General features: G+C 35.2%; 1 long non-coding RNA gene across 1 annotated transcript in view; it reads left to right on the forward strand.

Annotated features, from left to right (window-relative positions):
• Nucleotides 1-10,702, forward strand: part of LOC116710087 (uncharacterized) — a 53,068-nt gene extending 42,366 nt beyond the window's left edge. Inside the window, exon 2 of the long non-coding RNA XR_004337036.1 lies at nt 10,666-10,702. This is a non-coding gene — a long non-coding RNA (uncharacterized LOC116710087). The remainder of the gene's footprint in view (nt 1-10,665) is intronic.
• Nucleotides 10,703-13,657: the final 2,955 nt, after the last annotated feature.

Below are 13,657 nucleotides of genomic sequence, written 5' to 3' on the forward strand. Positions count from 1 at the left end.
GAATTGAGCTCAGGCTTGAAGCTTCAGACTTGTGACACTGTCTTTGGAGATGTTATTTGGTGGCAGGATAATTTCCGTGTGAAATTGAATTCTAATTGCTGTTGGAAGATGAAGTTGTTGGAGCAAGGAGAACCGATGTACAAAACAACAACTGAGAATTGCATTCTATATCTGCCAGTTCTGTTGTTGATAGAAGCCACTGGACAACAAACAAAGAAATGGATGGACACATTTAAATTCATTTGTGGATTTTACTTAATTTATACAGTACAGACAAGTTTAAAAAACTTAATATTAACCCAACTTATTCATCCCAAAAACTTGTCTAGCTGTTGATTTGATGCAGAGTTGATTAATTCAGAGGTGGCTATCATATCCATGTGCAAAAGTGTCCTTAAAGATTATACAAGGTTTTTGTTTTTCCATCAATGTTTAGATGAGCTCCTGCTAAATATTCAAAGCTGGAAATGTGAACATCCACAAATACATGATTCTTTTATAAAAATATCTCACCATCATCACAATTGCGCTTACTTTCAACCTCAGGGTTGTTGAAAATATGTGCGTAGAGACGATGGGCTGATACTGTTCTGGGTGATTTATCTAACTTAAGCTTGATTATATCTGCAGGTAAAGCTGTTTTATTACTCAGAAATGTATCCATCTGCAGAGTTATTGCTGCACCATGCTGTTATGATAAAATAATAAAATAATAGTTTGCTTTTTTTTCTTCAGTTTTCTTTATTTATTTAGCGCTAAGTTTATAACGAATTGGGACTTTTCCCACAGGTTATCTGTTCATATTTGTTGTGTTTACCACTAGGTGGTGTACGGAAATAGGATGGATAAGAGGGAGGAAAGGAATACCTGATGTTACTGTACTGCGGAGCGAGTTATGAATAAACGCGGTTAAGAGTTCTTTGTCTACTTGAGCTTCTACCTCGTCCTACCTTTCAAACATAACAATATTGTCCCGTCTCTGTTCATTACAGTTAGTGCAAAAAGAAGATACTTAAACTACAATAGCTTTACCTGGCGAAACACACGACCATCTCAGCAAGGAAAAACTAGGCAGTTGCACAATATGAACTTAATAAATGGAGAATAATGGCAAACTTTGCGTCAAGGATTTTAAATATTTAATATAACAAGATACTTTAAGGAATTGTTGCAGCACTAAGAAACACAATACTCAACAGTTGGTACACTGTTCTTAGCAGTTCTCCACAAACATACTTATGACCAGATAGCTCAGTTTTTGTCTGGGATTTTGATTATGTACATAACCAGGAAAGAAAGTTGCCCTTCCAATATTATAATGTTCCCAAAGATGCTTCAAACTGGTTTTAGAATGGGTAAAGCAGACTTTCATTACATTAGACATCTGGAAGAGCCCAATGAAAATTCATGGGCTGTGATTGAAAGTCAAGTCTGTGCCAAGAAACCAATCAATTTAAATGAACTCTACAGTTTCTGATAAGGGTGAATAAATAGCCACACAGTGTCAGGTCGAAGGTTTGTTGATGTCTACAAAAAATGTGTGGTTTCTGCAGTGTTTGTTAGCCAATATTAGTAGCGGTGTATGTATTTTTTTGTGATTGTAATTTTAATCTTTTGTAGATAAAATAGACTCACTGTAAAGGCTTTGTAAGAGTGAGTCAGCTTTCAGCCTCAAGACAAAAGGAAGAGTTCACCCATGTGAGATCATAAGCTGTACACATATCTCACTGCTCTATTACAGTTACCCTCGCAGGTGTTGCTACCACCTTATGATTGTATTGAGGAGCTTGGTGTGATAGTGCAAGGACACTTCTTGTTGATGCATGTTTTCTATTCTTTTTTTTTATTTCACTGTTTTTCCAAGATTACCTGCGTTTTTTCTTAATGTTGATGTTTAGGTTTTGTAGTAAATAGTAAGTAATAAATTTAAACATAAATGAAGTAACAAAACATTCAAAGATGAGCAGTTTTTAAATCATCTCTGTTTCTGATTGCTTCTGAGGCAAACCCTCCTGGGAGTTCCAGGCAGCCATATAATTGCTGAAGGAGATGGGGTGCAGAACTGTACATATAGGAAAGAGCAGAGGTTGCTCATTTCTGCTTTGGGCAGCTCTTTTTTTAGGCTTAAAAAACTCAGGGACATACTGGAAGTAGTGGCCAAGATAACAGCTGGGTCTAAAAATATTTCAGAAAGGTTTTCTGTTGCTTCACTCTTATCTTCTTTATTAAAGGATATACAGAGAAAAAAGAAAAGTCATGAATTTTCTTTCCAGGTTATGTATATAATCAGATAAGATTCTCTGTGCTTACCATTACAGAAGTTCGACATCTACCTTTGGGTTACTTTACTCTCTTTTTATACAGTAAATACAATCCACAGATATGTATTTAATGTAAGACCTTGGCCAAAATATATCCCAAGGATCCTGATGTGGATTTACCATAGATGGCTAAAGAACTAAGAGTTTCCAAAACAAGAAAATGTATCTTGTTTGGAATACACACAAAGATTTTAGTCTTTTCATGTGTCATTGAAGAAGGATATCAGCCATCCAACTTTTTTTTCATGATGCAACCTAAAAACCTGGTGGGGTTTAAATGAAATTCTACATTGTCTTTATTGCAGTGATAAGGAAATGTATATCAAAACATGCTCAAAATGTGCCCAAAAGGCATGGTAGACATCAGAAACAATAGGAGTCCCAATAGTGATACTGGAGGTACCCCATAGTGGAATGGACAATAACCTGTAATTTGGCAGAGCTTCAAAATAGGATTAGTCAAATAAATGTGAAGTAAACCATTTCAAAGCAGATCCCAAATGACTAATCAATCCCTTAGTCTGTTGGTTATGAACCAAAGGTTGACTGTACCAAAGACAAAGGATTAATCCAGCATAAGTTCAACAGTACAATTTTCTGTCACACTATGCATCGAAATCTCATCTGTGATGCTAAGAAGAGCAATGTCAGAGGTATGAGTTTTAGTGAAACCTGATAACTACAATTTGCAGTTAAACATTTTTTCATCTTTATTCTTCCTTTTAAAAAATGCATTTTAGAATCAGGTAACATATATGAGTAAGAATTTGTTTTTAACTTTCTTCCTAGAGATCTGTGCGATCTGAGCAGCGTGATTTTAGTTGACTAGAGATTGTTGAACCTACTATATTTAGTAAAACTCCTAGGGGGCTGGAGTCATTTCTGCAGAGAGTATTCTGAATTTTCAGACACATTTCTTGTGGCACTAATAAATGTCATCTCCCCAACACCTTTTGCACTACTGCAGCCCAATATCATTGCTCTCCCCACTGATGTTTACTTTAGTCACTTAGCATTTGATGTGCTCAGCCCAGATCACCCTACGATGTCAAGTGGGATAAAATTACATTCGTACTCCATGAGCAGAGAATGTGAGTGTAACAGAAAGACATTTTATGTCTTTTTCAGTGTTGTGCCAGACATCAAACAATTTTTTTCTTTCTTATGCAAGCTGAGTCTCCACTTTATTTTGAAAGTGTGACATATAAGCACCTGGAGATTTTTTCTAGAATTCCAAGAACTGCACATAAAAAAATACATCTCATGTCTAATTTAGAAAATTAGACATGAGATGTATTGATTGTTAGACATGATAGAGATTGTTATATGTCTATTAATAATGATTCAATAGTTAAAAGGATTTGATCACTGGAAGATTTCTCTTTACCATTGTAAAAAAAGCAGGTTTGTAGAAAGCAAAGCAAACATGCAGAAAGATACACAACTTGTTGCTAAATAGTTTGTATTTTTGTGTTTTCTATTTGAGCATCTTTCCATATACTGGAATTAGAATTTAGGATTTTAGCTCAATCCTCAGAGCTTATTGTGATACTATAAGTAATGATTAACAATAAACATTTCAATGACAATCAGAAGGTTTTGGGCTAAAAAACAGTTGGGTTTTTTTTGTTAAACTAGTTAGAATAGCACAAAATACTTAAAGATCATATGTGATTTTTTTCACAGTTTCTTGTATGATTATGATTGTTTGCATTTAAACTTCTTTTAATGACAAAACAATTAATTTACCTGATAAAAACCTAGCATGCCTAGGAGCTGCCATGGTAACAACAATTCAGATTTGCCCCTGTAGAAGTCAACTGTCTCATTTTGCACAACTTTTGCATGAACAAAAAGGATTGCAAATTCACTTAGCAACAATCCAACTGGTGGGGCATAACATGTAGGTGGCTCCCACTCAGTTGTAACTAAAATTTTGTTAAAATCCAACAAATACACTGGGGATATTGCAAAAGGAAAGTACAGCAGTAGACCCAGGACAATGTCACAGCAACACAAACTGAAAGCAAGCAGCCCTGAAAACAGAAAATGCACAATAGAAAGAAAAACAGAGCTGAACCAGAAGGCAGCCTTATATTTAAGCAGTTCCATCCAAATTGGTAAAGATGACTTGTTGAAGAAAACACATTTACTGATTTCTAGTTAAAGGGCATCTACTGTATGTAACTGAAGTGAAAAGTAAGATTGTTGATTAAATATTTTGGTTTCCTTCCACAAGCTTCATATAGTTTGCTGAAATTTTTGTCGTGTTCCTTCTGGAAGAAGTGATGTAACTTTGTCATGCTTGATGGTGGCTCTGCATACACACCTGTTCAACTCTGCCCTCTTATCATCTACGGTATTTAGGTTATGGCATTATGATGGCCACTTCAAAACATTTGCTCTGTTGCCTTTAAGCCCTGTAGACTAGCAGAATGCTAACTGACAAGGTACATTTTGAAAGCCCATGTTCAGCTAAGTTTTACCTTCCTTGCTGATGTGTTGAGATGTAGCTTGAATCTTTCCTCACAATGTTCCTTCCTCATCATCCTGTCCATTTTCCACAGCAAAACCCTCACGCAACATGATGCTGCCACCCCTGACTTCACAGTTGGGATAGTGTTCACAGGCTTTCAAGCGTCCTCCCTTTTCCCCTAAATGTAAAAGAAATGTTTCATCAGAGTAAAAGATATGTCTTTGAAACCGAAAGCTTTTGTGTGAGTGCATTTTCAAACTTCAATCTGACTTTTTATGTTTCTTTTGGAGTAATGGCTTCTTCCTCACTGTAAAAACCTTTCAGCCATGCTGTTTTAATATGGAAAACTACACTTTCTTATGAGAGTCTGTCACCGTCTTCACAAGATCTTTTGTTTATTTCTGGAGCTGATACTCATTTCACATTGAAGCACATTCGTCGCTGGAACTTATTTCTTTCCTCAACGGTAGAATGACTGAATATCCATGTGGCGTTTATAAATGTCACCTTCAAGCAGGAAATTATAGCCTAGGATAGATTTTTGTAGATGCACATTCCCTTTCTGATACCTTGCCTTATTTGTTTTTTTCCATGTTACTCAACAAAAGCAGTGTTTGAGGTGTAACCTACAATACTATCCAAAAATTATTATTGTTGCTCCCTTGAAGTTCTTATTAGATCAAGATTATATAACATGCATGTACTCATCTATGCACATATTTTTTTAAAAGCATAAAATTTAGACCTTTTTTAATATGAAAATTCTAATGTTGCATGTCTTCTCAGCATCAGTCTTTCCCCCACAGGCTTTTCTTACCACTTTTCTTAGATTTCCCTCTAGTTTAAATATTCCCCAAAGTTTTACGGCTACAAAAAGTGCAATGTCGTTGAGGGAATTGTATTTTTGCTTTAATCTCTGTAAATGTTTAAACTGGAAAAGCTTGCTAGTGTGGTTGAAAAACTGACAAAAAAACATTTCATCCATTTTGACAGAACTGAATAGATATATATTTTATTTTTATTGGCTATATATTTTATTTTATTTTTATTTTAGTATATAAAAATAAAATAAAAAATATTTTATTTTTATATACTAGAGATACTTTATCTCTAGTATCAAAATTCTTGATACTAGAGGTAAAGAATAAAAATGTGGCGATTCAGGTTTAGTCTCAGCTGTGCAATACCACATCAGAACATTGCAGTCCAAATCAAAAGAAATATAGTAGGCTTCACAGTAATGTTAATGTATTTTCATGACATTTCTCTCTAATTAAAACTTTTGGAAACACTTGTTTGTCAATGCAATTAGTTGCAAAATTTAGTTTGTTACGGTTCATGCTGTGTCACATTTTGGAGGTGTCATGTCATCCATTAGCAGAGGGGGGTGTGGTTGTTTATGCTGTGACCTATTTTTCAATCCTGGCTGTTAATATCAAAACAGAGTGCTGTCTGTGTCAGCAGGGGGGACAAACAGCACACCTAATGATGACTGGCAAACTAATATTTCCAGTGATAACAAGGTGCAATAAACAGTAAAAAAAAAAAAACAGCCCTCAGCAGCTCCTGACATGGCTGTTTTCATATCAAATAGACATTAGTCGGTTAGAAAACTGGGTTAAGGTTGATACAACAGTGTTTGAAACGCACTAAAAAGTTCAATAAAATAACATTTCATTTGGGACAAACTGTGGGATTCTACCATTTAATTATCTAAGACTTAACAAAATACATATAATACATCTAATATTACCAACCTAATCATGTAAAATGAGCAAATTTTAACAACAGACAGCTAAATATGTAAAACTTTTAGAATTTCCCCTTGGCAAGCTAGAATACTGTACATAGTTTAATGACTGGACCATGGAAGAATGTAAGCAACACAAGCTTTAATTTTAGAGTCTGGTAAGCATAAACTCAAACTTAAAACTACAAGCTTCAATAACTCAATATTTTTGTCCTCTGGTCCAACATGTTCTGCATGCTTTGACACACTTTTTCACACCTGATTCAAATTAACTTATTACTTAAAACAGTTGCCAGACGTTCTGCGGAAGCAGTGTGCGATAAGAACCAGAGTGAGAAAACAATGAAGTGAAATCCATTCCAGTTTAGGGTTAAAGTAGAAATTTGTTATGTGTTGCGGTGAAAGTAAAGTTCTGAATATGTAAACTGCTCCATTTGAAATGGACCACAATCTGTGAGTTAGTTGATATTGGAAATGGTTGATTATATTCTGCCCACATTCCAACAGTTGAGTAGTGCTTTTCCTATTCTGCGTGAGCTGAATTATTTCAGAGGGAAAAATGTATACTGATATTGTAAAGAGTATATATTAAGGCTTGACATGTATGACCCTCTATAGCGTCACTTTATATAATAGGTTTTTCTTCTTATTTCATCAAATTAGTCAAATAAATGTTTTAATATTCCAATTTATTGAGATGGTCCCACTGTTGCAATTTCAGCTGCTTTCATTTGTCTATTTAGGCAGAGATGTGTCAATGCCAAAAATGTGTGGCATGTTTTCAGCCTAATACAATCAGACAAAAAGAGGATTTCTGTTTGATTTTTCTAATTGTCATTTATGCAACAGATAGCAGTGAATATTTGATGTGTATTTTTGAAGTACAGCTGAACTCCTGACATGTAAAAACTGGCAGCTACTGCTATTTAGTCCACTTTATAGTGAATACAATGTGACAAACACATATGATGCCAGCAGAAACAGGTGAAAACAAAGCAGCAGGGCAAAGTGTATTAGCTGTTTTAAATTAAACACCCCTGATGGTGTCTGACAGGTGCTCCCAGTTGGGCTGATTAGTCCTGCCCATCAAGACTGGAAAGGTAGCACAAATTGTCCAAGAAAGCAACCAACATCTCTCCATACAACAAGTTCAGCTAAGTAAAAGCTTATTCAAGGCATTTAGCCTAAATAGTTATAATGCAGTCTAAAGACAGTCCTTAAGGGCTCGCATCCTGCAGGTTTTAGTTCCTTCCCTGGATCAACACACCTGAATCAAATGATAGTTTGCTAGCCAGCCTCTACAGCTCATTATGACATGCTGAGGACCATTTGGACAATTTCTGTCAGCTGTTTTGGTGCATAAGCATATGTAAAATGGCAGGAGACCGCTGCAGTCAAAGATAGTAATTATTCCTGCCAGCATGGCACATTTACTATACATGTTTAAGCTCCATTTTGTCCTCCAGGCAACATAATGTCTCACCAAGTGTATTTTTGTTTGACAGTGATTTTAAAAACACTTCAATTTATTTCTTAAGATTATTATGACAAACAGAAACATCTGCAGGTGTTCTGGGTGGCAGGATCTGCTCTGTGCACATGTCATAAAAGCTGTAATGGATAAAGGGTGGAGACAGGAGCAAACCTTACATAATCTGTTTCTGGTGCTCAGAAATATAATCTTTGGGGAATAAATCTTGGGATTTCTCAAGTAAAACTAAATGCAACAGTAAAATTTGGAAACAAGGAGATGCTGTAGACGCATCTCTTCTGTGTGTGATGTAACCAGTCAGCATTCACAGAAATTACTTTCCAATGAGCTTTTAGGAAGATGAATTTTAGATAGCAGTATTGCTGTTTAAAGAATAAATGAGTGATTCTTGAGAAGTGGGACAAAATGGGTTTACATTTTCCCTTTTTTTTTTTTTGATTATACCTCAAATTTATGTATACAAATATGACAACTAATGTTTTTTAAATGTAAAGATGCTAAGGTGTAGGCTCCCAGTGGCAAAATTTTTTTTGGAATTTAAACTTTTAATTGACCTGACCCAGAACTTTGTCATCACCATCTGACAAAAATAAATATAAAATTATTTTTAATGACCCTATTAGTGATATTTTTACTCAGTTTTACAGACAAATGCTTCTCAAAAAACAAGAGGTATTATATAAAACAAAAGACCTAAAGTCCATCTGAAGGAGTTGGCAGTGCATGACAGAGTTGACGCAGAACTGAAGGTGGTGACAAACTAGTGAGTAAAAAGAAATACTTGATACATGTGAAGTAATGCCATTTATGTAAAATACATTACAATAAATGCACATTTAAGTGAGATTTGTCAACTCTATCACTGAAAGAGTCAGACTGTCAGCTAAAAACTCTGATGGAGTTGACATCTGACGGAGTTGAAAAAATGCCAAACTACCTCAATTTATATGATGTTATTCTGAAGGAGGCCATGTTGTAGCTCGTCATGTCCATGAAATCTTTACAGTTTACTAAAATTAAGCATTTATTTCACAAAATTTCATCAAAGTTTTGTAAATTGTCAGTTATGGTGTTGACACATCATGGTTATGACGAACAACTTAGCAATAAAACAGAAGAAAAAACTACAGAATAACATAAGCTAACTAGAGCTGCCTAGCCCTCTTAGCAAAGGAAGAGAAAGGAAGAGGTCATGGGGTCCTCAGAAGTTCTGATGTCCCCCAAAAATGCCTGAATTTTTTGTGTCTGACGGTGTTGACAAAAACTTGGGACAAATTTCAATTGAGTTGGAAAATATATAAAAATACTTTTGAATTCAATTTATTGATACTTTAATAATTATTTATTTGAATACTTATACTTAATGTCATAATATATTATCTTAGTATTCCTTTAATTGTTTTAAACTATTATAATGTATTGAGTTCTGCTCCAGGACAAGGGATTTTAAAAAATATTCAGCAAAAACCAGGAAAACATACATTGTTGTGCTCACATGGCCCAGGTTAGTTTAGTCAGATATTTGAAAAATATATATTTTGTGTATATTTTATTCAAATTTTGTGCTTTATCCATAGGACCTGTTTTGTCCCTCTTCTCAAGAATTACTGAAATATCAAAAATATTACTAGCTATGATCAATGATTGGTATGCTGCTAAGCATGTGTCACATTTTCTATAGAGATTTTTGTCATTTAGGAAGCAAACAAAAGCAGTCTATTTGCACAGGTCTAAAATAAGAATGTCGGGAGAGTTGCTCTAATTATCCGGATGGTATTTTCATTTTACTACTTTGTCAATAAATGGCTTCCGTGCCTTTGTAAGCATTGACTCTGCATGAGCTTTGTAATTATTTGAATTGTTGCCCCTGGGGAGGATGGCAGTGGCAGTGATTATTTGTAGATTAATTATCCACAGCCAGTGTCTGTTTTTGTTCAATTTTAAAGATCAGTTCTACTAGAGGAGGCATTATTGTAAGAGTGACATCCCTCCAAAATACAGACCTGCTGAGCAAGTGGAGGAAACATACTCTGGCATCCTCTTATATTGACCTTATTTCCTGCTTTGAATTTTAATATTTCTCTTATTCATTGTACATATCAGTTTATCTTACAACCTAACAATGTTGCACGATTTCTGTAATTAATTCCTCCACATATTTGAGATGTAGATTAAATTTTCATGCATGCTCTACTTTGATTTTCTAATCTTGATGATATTTCGATTAAAACTGCTGCGTTTCCTTCCATTTAATCATATCTACACTCCGACAGTCTGCCTCCCTACAGCTGCCAGGCACCACTTACCGTGTTTGAAACAGTCCCACTCTGGCTCTACTGAGCGTGTAGCTGGCAGGCAGAGGCGTGGTGGAGAGAGGAAATAGGATATATGGAAAGCGTAGTCCTCTGGCTTCGTGTCACGTTCCTAGTGTACAACATGTATTGCAATCTACCGGTAAAAAATATATACTGGCTTTAAAATGATCATGATTTATGCCAAATTGTGAGGGGCAAAAATGAGTGTTTTTTCTCTATTGCACTTAAATACGACTAAAAAACAAAGTCCTAGAGTTTGATGACAGGAGGTATTGATAAGGAAAATTTAAAATGTCTTTCCTTCTGTCTAGAGTTGACAAGAGCTTCTCCAGGGCCAGAACCACATGGTGAGTCATTTGTCTTTAAAACTAATATACATAACAGAATTGGGTTTCATGCTTCAGTGGCTGCAAATATTTTCTTGCAATGTTGTAGTTATCAATGTCATCTATTTTTATGTGTCCATTTTAAAATTAGATGAAGTCATCACAAATTTTACATCGATGCTGCATCCTGCTTTATTTTTGTCTTGGTCACCTTGATGTTGCTTACTTCTCGCTTCACTGTACCAAAGCAAAATAACATTTTTATTTAACTAATGAGTATTTTAATTGTGATGTCTTGTGATTTAGCCAGAAAAAACCACATAATATCATAGTATTTTTTTCCCTATCTCTGTCCTGTGAATGCCGGGATCCCTATTCCCAACTTGTCTTATTAAGAGTCTTATATGGGTGGGTTTGAAAATCTCAGCACAAAACTCGGTTGCCTTGACCAGAGATTGCACTGAGACTAAAGGCTGCTGGGACTAAAGCAGGTCTTTTGGAGGCTTTAGTGAATCCCCTACAGTGGATTCAGACGAGGTTCTCTTGAACCCAGCAAGAAAGTGATGCTTAGCACACATGCAGCGATGTCTGGAAGAAGAAAAAAGCCAAAATTAGCCAGCATACTTCACACAGTCTTTTAACAGACACCAGCAGGTTATCAACTAAAATTCTTTGAACCCGATGCAGACTTGAGGCTTGTGTGGGTCTAGCTCATAAATGTGATCCTTAGCTGGCTATATAATGGATTATGGAGAATAGCCATTTATTTTAAAAATCATGAAATTGTCATAAATTCATTGTTAGCTCCATTATGATACAAGCAATACACATGCAGTGAGCAGTACATCACTATGCATTCACAGCTTGACAGGATCATTAATACCCTTACAATTAATCAGGAATTAATTCAAGATCCAGCTGAAAGTCTAACATAGAGATTTTGAAGGGACCATAGGAGAAGCATTTCTTGTGTGTATAAAGTGAAATTTGAAGTGTTAATTTGACCAACAAAATGCAAAAGTGTTTATTGCTTATTAAATAATTGTTATAGGCTGTAATTAAAAGTGGGGTCAGGCTCCTGAAAACACTTTGTTTTACTGTACTGACTGCATTTTTATTGTTATAAGTAATAAATTTCCAGTCGTCTGACATTTTTATCTCAGGTTAGGTAATCTAAATTGATATTTTTTGTATTTTTAATTAGCTAAGAATTTACTGAGGAGGTTTCTGAGCAAAAATAAAATGAAGTGATATCCATTGTCACTGTTTGACTAAGCAAAAGGAGCACTGGAATAAGATTTTAAGTTGTCCGTCTGTTAAATGCTTTGTCAGTTCCTTTAGGGATAAGACATCTAATTGTAATCTAAAATAGGCTTCGTCACAATGATCAGTCGATGACCTAGGTGTAGCTACTACAAAAGTGGATAAGAAAGTTTTACATTTTCCATTATAAGAACTTAAAACGACCAACCTTTTATCTCAAGAAGACTTTTTTGGGTGGGTAATGAGATTTCCACATGAGCAAAAATGAATGTATGTTTGAAAAACTTTGTACTCTGATGACTTGACCTCTTTGCAATGTGTTGTTAGAAAAAGGAGAGAGAAGAGCTAGTAATATTCCTTATTCAGCAGGTAGTCTACCAGCACGGAAAGCCTGTGCAGGTGCAGAAACAGATGGATCGAGGCAGGGTGCAGAAGAATGTGTGTGATGCCAGCTGGTCATGTAAATTACAAACCTCTGAAATCTCAATCTTCACGTGAATTCACAGCACTGGATTAATCCGATGCTATTTATATTCTTTTGCACTGCTTGCTTGGAATATTCAACTGATATTTAAGTAGTATGTCATTTGCAAGTGTCATTAAACATATTTTATGAAAATATGTTTAATGATGTAAATTGTCATCATTGTGGATGGCATCATGTCTTTTCAGGGATGTCCAAGAAATTTCTGTCAGCAGTCGACAACATAAATGTCCAATACAGAAATTACTCAAATTATCATCCACATAGTGTGCACTGTCTAACAAAGCAAAAAAGTGTTTGTCTTTACCAGATGTTGCAGAAAAGGGAATAACTCAGGTCAGTTCAACTCTTCAAACCCACTGGGCCTTATGTTCAATATTACAGAGTTTTACAAAACTATTGATGCCTTACAACCTGTTTTTGTTTTACATTTGGACACCTTCTAACCATAGACTTTGGGGAATTTTCAAAATCTGAAAACAGATTTGAATCTGAAAGTCAAATCTGCATTTGAATTTGATATCCCTAAATATAATGCAGTGCAACTACATGCCTTAAAAAGTCAAATAATTCATTAGAGTACACCTAAGGCAAAGCAAGGGGAGCACTGATCAGAGAAGCATCCAAGAAGTCCAGAGTGATAATTGAAGAGCAGCGGAGAGCAACATCTCAGGTGACAGAATCTGTTGACAGGACACAAAGTTATGCAGTTTGCTACAGTGACCTTTAGGAAACTGCTAATGGCAAGAAGAAGCTACTGTTCCAAAAAGTCATAAGAACACTCGCTTGTATTTTTATGATGCATTGTTTTTTTTAATGTTCCTGTTTTTCAGGACTATATTGAATGAGCACTGAGCCAGCATCAAGGGTCCCTTTTGTAACATTTCGACATTGCTTATTGTTTTGTAAATCACATTATTATGTAATTTGATATTTTTTAAATGTGTTAACTATATTTCAAATCAACTAAGTTTCATACAAATGAGGTATATATCAAAACAACTATCATAAGACTAGCTAAATGTTTTTTTTTTTTGAAGGTATGTTTACCCATATGTAGATCAGTTGGGAGGTTTATACACCATCTCCTCTACTGTCTTACCAACTGTTGAACATTTGTTAGCTCCCACACACTGATAAAATCAAACTCATAAGCTGAACTGTTTACAGCTCGTACTTGAGATGGATATGATACATTTCTCTAGCTTATTGTTACTTGGCAGGATGTAA

Source organism: Xiphophorus hellerii, chromosome 20, assembly GCF_003331165.1.
Source record: "Xiphophorus hellerii strain 12219 chromosome 20, Xiphophorus_hellerii-4.1, whole genome shotgun sequence".
In the NCBI taxonomy this organism is placed as follows: Eukaryota; Metazoa; Chordata; class Actinopteri; order Cyprinodontiformes; family Poeciliidae; genus Xiphophorus; species Xiphophorus hellerii.